Source organism: Natrix helvetica (genome assembly GCF_964273705.1).
Source record: "Natrix helvetica genome assembly, chromosome: 2".
NCBI lineage: Eukaryota > Metazoa > Chordata > Lepidosauria > Squamata > Natricidae > Natrix > Natrix helvetica.
The window spans coordinates 160934613-160941346 of record NC_138552.1 but is presented as its reverse complement, the minus strand read 5'-3'; the positions used below and the strand labels follow the sequence as shown (position 1 = coordinate 160941346).

The window sequence follows — 6734 nt, the reverse complement described above, 5'->3', positions numbered from 1 at the left end:
TAAACATAGCCTTGACCCACAAGTTAAGGTGGTCTAACATCTTTCACCACCTGCTGGACGGTGAGCACTGATTTAAAATAAAACAAGCAGGTTGGTATCTACAAAAGTAAGTACATGCGTCTACACCAGCAATAACAGGAGGATTACCTGTAGTAACTCCCTTGGCCATAGACATTATTTTGGAAAAAACAGTTTAAAATAGATGAACTTCAACCTTTCCATTTTTGGGGATTCCTGCTAAGCAAACCTTTGCCTTGGTCAGGTAACGAGAAAGTATATATTATATATAATATGCCGTATTTTTCAAAGCATAAGACATACCGGAGTATAAGCCACACCAAGATTTGGAAGAGATAAATTAAAAAAAAGTTTTTGCACTCTGCAGTCCTCCCAAACCCTATGCACGCCTCATTTTTCGTGAAAAACGGGGCATGCAGAAAGTTTGAGAGGCCTGCAAAGTGCTCCTGGGTGCTGGGGGGCAAAAATGAGTAAAAAATGGCCCATTTTTTGCCAAAAAAAGGGCACACATAGTCTTTAGGAGGCTTGTAGAGTGCTCTTAGGTGCTGGGTGGGGGAATGAGCAAAAAACGGCCCATTTTCTGCACGTTTTTGCCCTCCCCAGCCCCCAGGAGCATTCTATAAGCCTCCTAAAGGCTATGCACGGCCATTTTTGTGTAGGGGGTGGGGTTTTGGGAGGCCAAAAATGCTGTATTCAGTGTATAAGATGCACCCAGATGTTCACCCTTTTTTGGGGGGAATGACCATTGTCTTACCTGAAGGGTCCTTTTCAGAGCGCTGCAACGGAGAGTCCAAAGAAGGGTTAAACACAGCCAATCTGCCCAGAACTGAATTGAAACTTTAAGCCACACCTCTGGTGCCGACTCTCCCCAGATTTATTCAATGAAGACGTGGAACAGTTGCGCGCTGAAACTTCAACTGGAAGTCTAATATGGAACAAGTCAAAAATAGTCCAACAACAATAACAGAAACAACAAACAACACTGTGACTTCACAAACACCAGCGGAGAATAGACCCCAGGGCGGGGTGGACTCTCCGTTGCAGCGCCCTGAAAAGGACCCTTCAGGTAAGACAATGGTCATTTTCCAGGGCGCTGCTCTGGAGAGTCCAAAGAAGGGACATGCCCAAGCTAACTGTCACTAGGGCGGGAAGGCTCAGCCATCAGGGTCGCTCCGCTGGTATGGATGCCCTGAAGAACACGCCTCCCAAAGGCCCCTTCCACCGATGCAAAAAACTGTCCAGTTTGTAATTTCGGACAAATGGAGACAGAGAAGTCCAGGTGGCCGCCTTGCAGATCTCTTCAATCGGTGCCTGTGTAGACCAGGCAGCTGTGGTGGCGGCGCTTCTAGTCGAATGTGCTGTGATATTGCGAGGCACAGGAACGGACTGTAAAACGTGGGCAAGCGCAATGCAGGCTCGCAGCCATCCGCCGATGGTAGATGAAGAGACCTTCTTGCCTTGAGAAGCTGGTTGAAAGGAGACGAATAGAGATTCGGATTTCCGAAAACTGGCCGTGCGCTTGATGTATCTGCGAATAGTCCTGCGCACATCCAGCATGTGCCAGCGCTTTTCCCTCGGGTGCCGAGGATGCGGACAAAAATCCGGAAGGACCACCTCCTGCGCCCGATGAAACCCGGAATTGACCTTCGGACTGAAGGAAGGGTCCAGCCTCAGGATTACTCTGTCATTATGAATGAGACACAAGTCCTCTCTGACTGACAGGCAGCCAGTTCCGATATGCGATGAGCAGATGTGATAGCGACCAGAAAAACCGTCTTGAATGTGAGGTGTCTGAGACTGGCCGTCTTAATGGGCTCAAACGGGGGCCCGATGAGGGACCGCACACTACATTGAGATCCCAAGATGGGTATCTGTGGACCACTGGGGGTCTCAGGTTGGTCGCTCCCCTGAGGAAACTGCGGATGGTCGGATTCCGGCCAAGAGATGCGTAGCCCTCAACTGAGAGGATGGTTGACAGGGCTGCCGCCTGGCGCCTCAGGGTGTTAGGTGCCAGGCCCTTGTCCAAACCTTCCTGCAGGAAGTCCAGGATGACAGGAACCGAAGCAAGGGGCGCAGACGTACCATGAGCCGTGCACCAGCTGGCAAAGGATTTCCAAGTGGCGTCGTAGATGCGCGTCGTGGACTGCCGTCGTGACGCTTGGATGGTGCCAATCACCTTGTCTGACAACTTGCCTCTGCTTAGGAGATCCCTCTCAAGTGCCAGACGGCCAGCTGCAGCCACTGGGGTTCTGGATGTTGAATGGCCCCCTGGCTGAGAGAGATGTCCTATGGAGGAATCCGCCACGGTGGTGTGATCGAAAGACTCACCAAGTCTGCAAACCAGGTTCTCCTGGGCCAGTACGGTGCTACCTGCAGCACCTCCGCCTCCTCTGCTAGGATCTTCCTGATGACTCTGGGAAGAAGAGGTAGCGGGGGAAAAGCGTAAAGCAGACCTTTCGGCCACGGGCCGTGCAGCGCGTTGACTCCTTCCGCCCTCGGGTCGTGGAACCTTGTGAAGAACCGCGGAAGATGCGCGTTGGCCGCGGTGGCGAACAGGTCCACCAGCGGGAGGCCGAACCTCTGGGACAGTTGCTGGAACAGCAGCGGATGTAGACGCCACTCCGAGTGGTCGACTGTGGATCTGCTCAGCCAGTCTGCCTGGGTGTTGCTCGTGCCCGAGATGTGCTCCGCCTGAAGAGAAAGGAGATACCTCTCCGCCCATCGACCCAAGAGCTCCGCCTCCTTCATCAGGGATCTGGAGCGCGTTCCCCCCTGTCGATTGATGTGCGCCTTGGTGGCGACATTGTCTGTCATGATGCGCACGTGGTGGCCCTGAACGGTGCTCTGGAAGCGCTTCAGCGCAAGCCTGACTGCCCTCAGCTCCAGCCAGTTGATGCTGTGAGCGGCTTCGGAAGGGGACCACCTGCCCTGTGCGAGCTGGATGTGGCAGTGGGCCCCCCAACCGAACAGGCTGGCATCCGTTGTGATGGTGAGCCTGACTGGCTCCTTGAATGGCGACCCCTTTAACAGGGCCGGAGACAACCACCACTTAGAGAGCGACGTACCTCTGCTGGAACTGGAATCAGTCTTGTTGAGCTGCTTTCGTTTGTTCTTTGATATGGAAGCAGGAGCCACTGAAGGGGACGGGAGTGAAGTCTCGCCCAAGGCACGATTGACAGGCACGAGATCATCTTACCGAGGAGCTGTGAGAGCTGAACCACCTTGACTAGACGTGACTGCTGCACCTGAACGACCATCTCCCGAAGGCTGGCCACCCTTTCCGGGGACAGGGATACCGTGCCCGAGGTGGTGTCGATGACGGCCCCTAGATGCTTCAGTCTGGTCGTGGGAACGAGATTACTTTTTTCCAGGTTGATGGTGAACCCGTGGTCCCGGAGGTAATGGAGGCCCGCGTAAGAGAACCTCAGGAACTTGCGGTGGGCTTTGCGGATAGGGATGTGGAGGTAGGCCTCTTTGAGGTCTATGGACGTTAGTATATCGCCTGGCCTGATGCCCCCAAGATGGACTGGAGGGACTGCATCTTGAACCTGCGATATGTCACGTGGTGATTGAACCTCTTTAGATCTAATATCCCCCTCCACCCTCCTGAGTTTTTGGGGACCAGAAACAGGATGGAGTAAAACCCTCTTCCTTCCTGGCCTGCTGGGACAGGTTCTATGGCCCTGATCTCCTTGAGGTGCCTTATCTCCTGTTCCATGAGGGATCTTTTGACTAACCCTGAGGGAACTAGACACCGGATGAAGTGGCGGGGAGGGGGGGACCAGAATTCTAAAGTGAGACCCATGCGGACCGTTTGAAGAACCCACTGGTCCGACGTGGTCTGCTCCCATTTGGCGTGGAACTGCCCTCCTATGGGAGCTGACCTGTGATGGTCATTTATACCTCCTAAAGGGTCGGGAGCCGGAGCCCCCCCGAAATGGCCGCTTGGAGAAGGGCTGCTGGCGACCTCTGTCTCGAAAGGACTGACGGTCCTGAGACCGCTCACCCTGCTGGGGATACGCCCGATGATAGGGGGCGGAGCTGGTGGAGGGCTCATTGTTCCGAAAGGCCTCCCTCCTGTAAGAGCCAGGACCTTTACGATCAGGCTTTTTGGTGACTGATGGCATCACTTTCTTTTTGTCCTTGTTTTCCACAAGGACTGGATCAAGGACCTCACCAAACAACTTGTCCCCCTTAAAGGGGGCAGTAACAAGCTTCCATTTGGAGCGCATATCCACATTCCAGTGCCTAAGCCACAGGAGGCGTCTGGAAGTAACATTAGACGCTAGGGCACGCGAGGCAAACTTAGCAGCATTCAGAGTGGCATCAGCAGTGTACTCTGTGGCTGCCATGATTTTATTGATATCCTGCCTGACTTTAACGTCCTTGGCAGGTATCTTCCTCAACAACTGCCTCAGCCACAGGAGAGCCGCCCTGGAGAAAAAGGAGGCTGAAGCGGAGGACTTAATGGCCCATGCAGCTGCCTGATGGGTCTTGTGACAAGCAGTTTCGGTTCTCTTGTCCTCAGCCTTGAGCCCCTCCAACAGGTCAGGAGGGAGCACAGAAGAGGAGGTAAGAGCCGCTACAGGGGGATCGATAGGAGGGAGCTTGAGCAGCTCCTCCAGGCTGGCATCCACCGTATATAGCTTCTTGTCATGGCTGCTGGGGGTAGCCATGGTAGCTGGCTGCGCCCACTGTCTTGAACTAAATTGAGGAACATCTTGGGTACAGGAACTATTTCCTGGACCGAAATGGGTTCCTCAAAGAGATCCCCAGATAGATCATCAGGGTCTACAACCACCTGAGCTGGGGGGGGGGTGGACCCCATGTGAGTTGAGATCTTAGCCTTATCTAAAATGGTTTTGAAATTATCCAAATTAAATAAGCCTGAAAAGGCCGGCTTTTTGGCGGGGCTTGCCTCATCCCCAGAGAATTCAGCTTCCTGCCTAGGAAGAAATTCCTCTTCTTCCTCCCAGTCTGACTCATCAGAGGCCACTGAAGAATGCAGGGACGGAGGTGGAAGGCTAGGAGTCATCTCTCTGGAATCCTCCTGGGGTTGCAAATGGTGGGTCTTGCGAGTGCGCTTGCCACCTTTTCGCATGCCTGCCTCAATGCCCTGGGAAATGGCCCTGTTAATTATTTCCTGCATTTCAGTGGATAGGTTAGGCCCTTGGGCCTCAATGAGGCGAACCCTTTGAGTGGGCCCGGGGATCGGCTGTTGAGGGGCTAAGGGCCCCATTGGAGCTGGGCCCTCCTCCATATCAGAGGGACAGGCAAAGAGATCAGCCTGATCAGCCATGGAATGGCCTGGAGAAGTTGCCATGGCCAAGGAATCCCCTTCTTCTTCACTATCAGAAATGGGGCCTCCCTGGGCTGGAGGAATTTCCCTGGAGGGCTCCCCAGGAGACACCGAAAGGGAAGATTGGGCCTGCTGTTGGGCTTTGGAAAACTGTTTTTCTAAGGCCTTCTGTCGCCTTAATGCATCTTTGTCTAGGCCTGAGCCCTGCTTGGGGCCATGCCTGGAGTAAGGCTTACTCCCTCTAATGGCCTCCCTGGCAGCTTTCCCGGCCTGTCTTACAGGGGCTCTGGAAGAGACACCCTCAGAAGTCTCAGGGACCTGATCTGCCATGGTAACAATCACTGGTTGGGGCAGTAGGGGGATGGGAAACCACCACTCACCACCTCCAGAAAACCCACCGCAGCACGATGCTCCTGAGGAGACAGAGAAACTGCAAGGCCTGAAGTAGCTTGGAATTTCTTAGGCGCGAGCAGAATTCGCTCCCAGCGCCTGCAGGAGAGTAAAGGAGGCGACCCAACAGGCCACGATCCCACGCCGCTATCACTTGCTTGGATTGGGGCCCAGGTCGCCGGTCACACCGGGCAAGTCTGACTCCACGCGGCTCCTGCAAAGAGCCAGGCACCAGGCAGCTGCGGCAAAAAACTTTTAAAAGTAAAGCTGGAAGATTGCGCAATCCAAAATGGCGGCCAGAACTCACCGGAGCTTTTGCGCGCCAAATTTAAAGAGGGAAGAAGCCAAAATGGCTGCCCTGGAAGCCCATGCAGCAATTTGACTTGCTAGAAGCACAAATTGCAACGGAGGGCTTCCAGTGGGAATCGGCCCCCAGTAGGGGTGCCCCAACAGCGCTGGCGTCGGCACTCCGACCCACGCGCTTCCCCCAACAGCTGCCTGCGGCTTCTAGGAGCCAGAGCAAAGCCCCGGACTCCAGGAGAGCCGAAAGGGTGAGAAAAACCCAATTAAAAAGGGAAAAAAACAAACTTAAATTTAAACTCACCAGCCTGCTCTAAAAATCCTTAAATATACTGTTTTAAAAAAATTATTCTTCCTCTGGAGAGTCCAAGGAATCAATCTTAGAACTGGAGAAAATCTTAAAGCGCGTCTACTGGGCTAGCTGAATTGAAAAAATCTGGGGAGAGTCGGCACCAGAGGCGTGGCTTAAAGTTTCAATTCAGTTCTGGGCAGATTGGCTGTGTTTAACCCTTCTTTGGACTCTCCAGAGCAGCGCCCTGGAAAAAAGGTGTGTCTTATACTCCGAAAAATATGGTATATAATATACATATATACATATACATTTACATACATACATACATACATACATACATATATATAAAATATTCTGTCCCACCCAATCTATAATTTTTTCCAGTCAATCACCCCATTCAAACCACTTTAAGAAATACTGAAAGTCAACAACTTA

At 52.9% G+C, this 6734-nt stretch overlaps 1 protein-coding gene across 1 annotated transcript in view; it reads right to left on the bottom strand.

Moving 5' to 3' along the window:
- Positions 1-6734, bottom strand: part of AGPAT5 (1-acylglycerol-3-phosphate O-acyltransferase 5) — a 156504-nt gene that overhangs the window by 106055 nt on the left and 43715 nt on the right. The gene's annotated exons all lie outside the window — the stretch shown is intronic.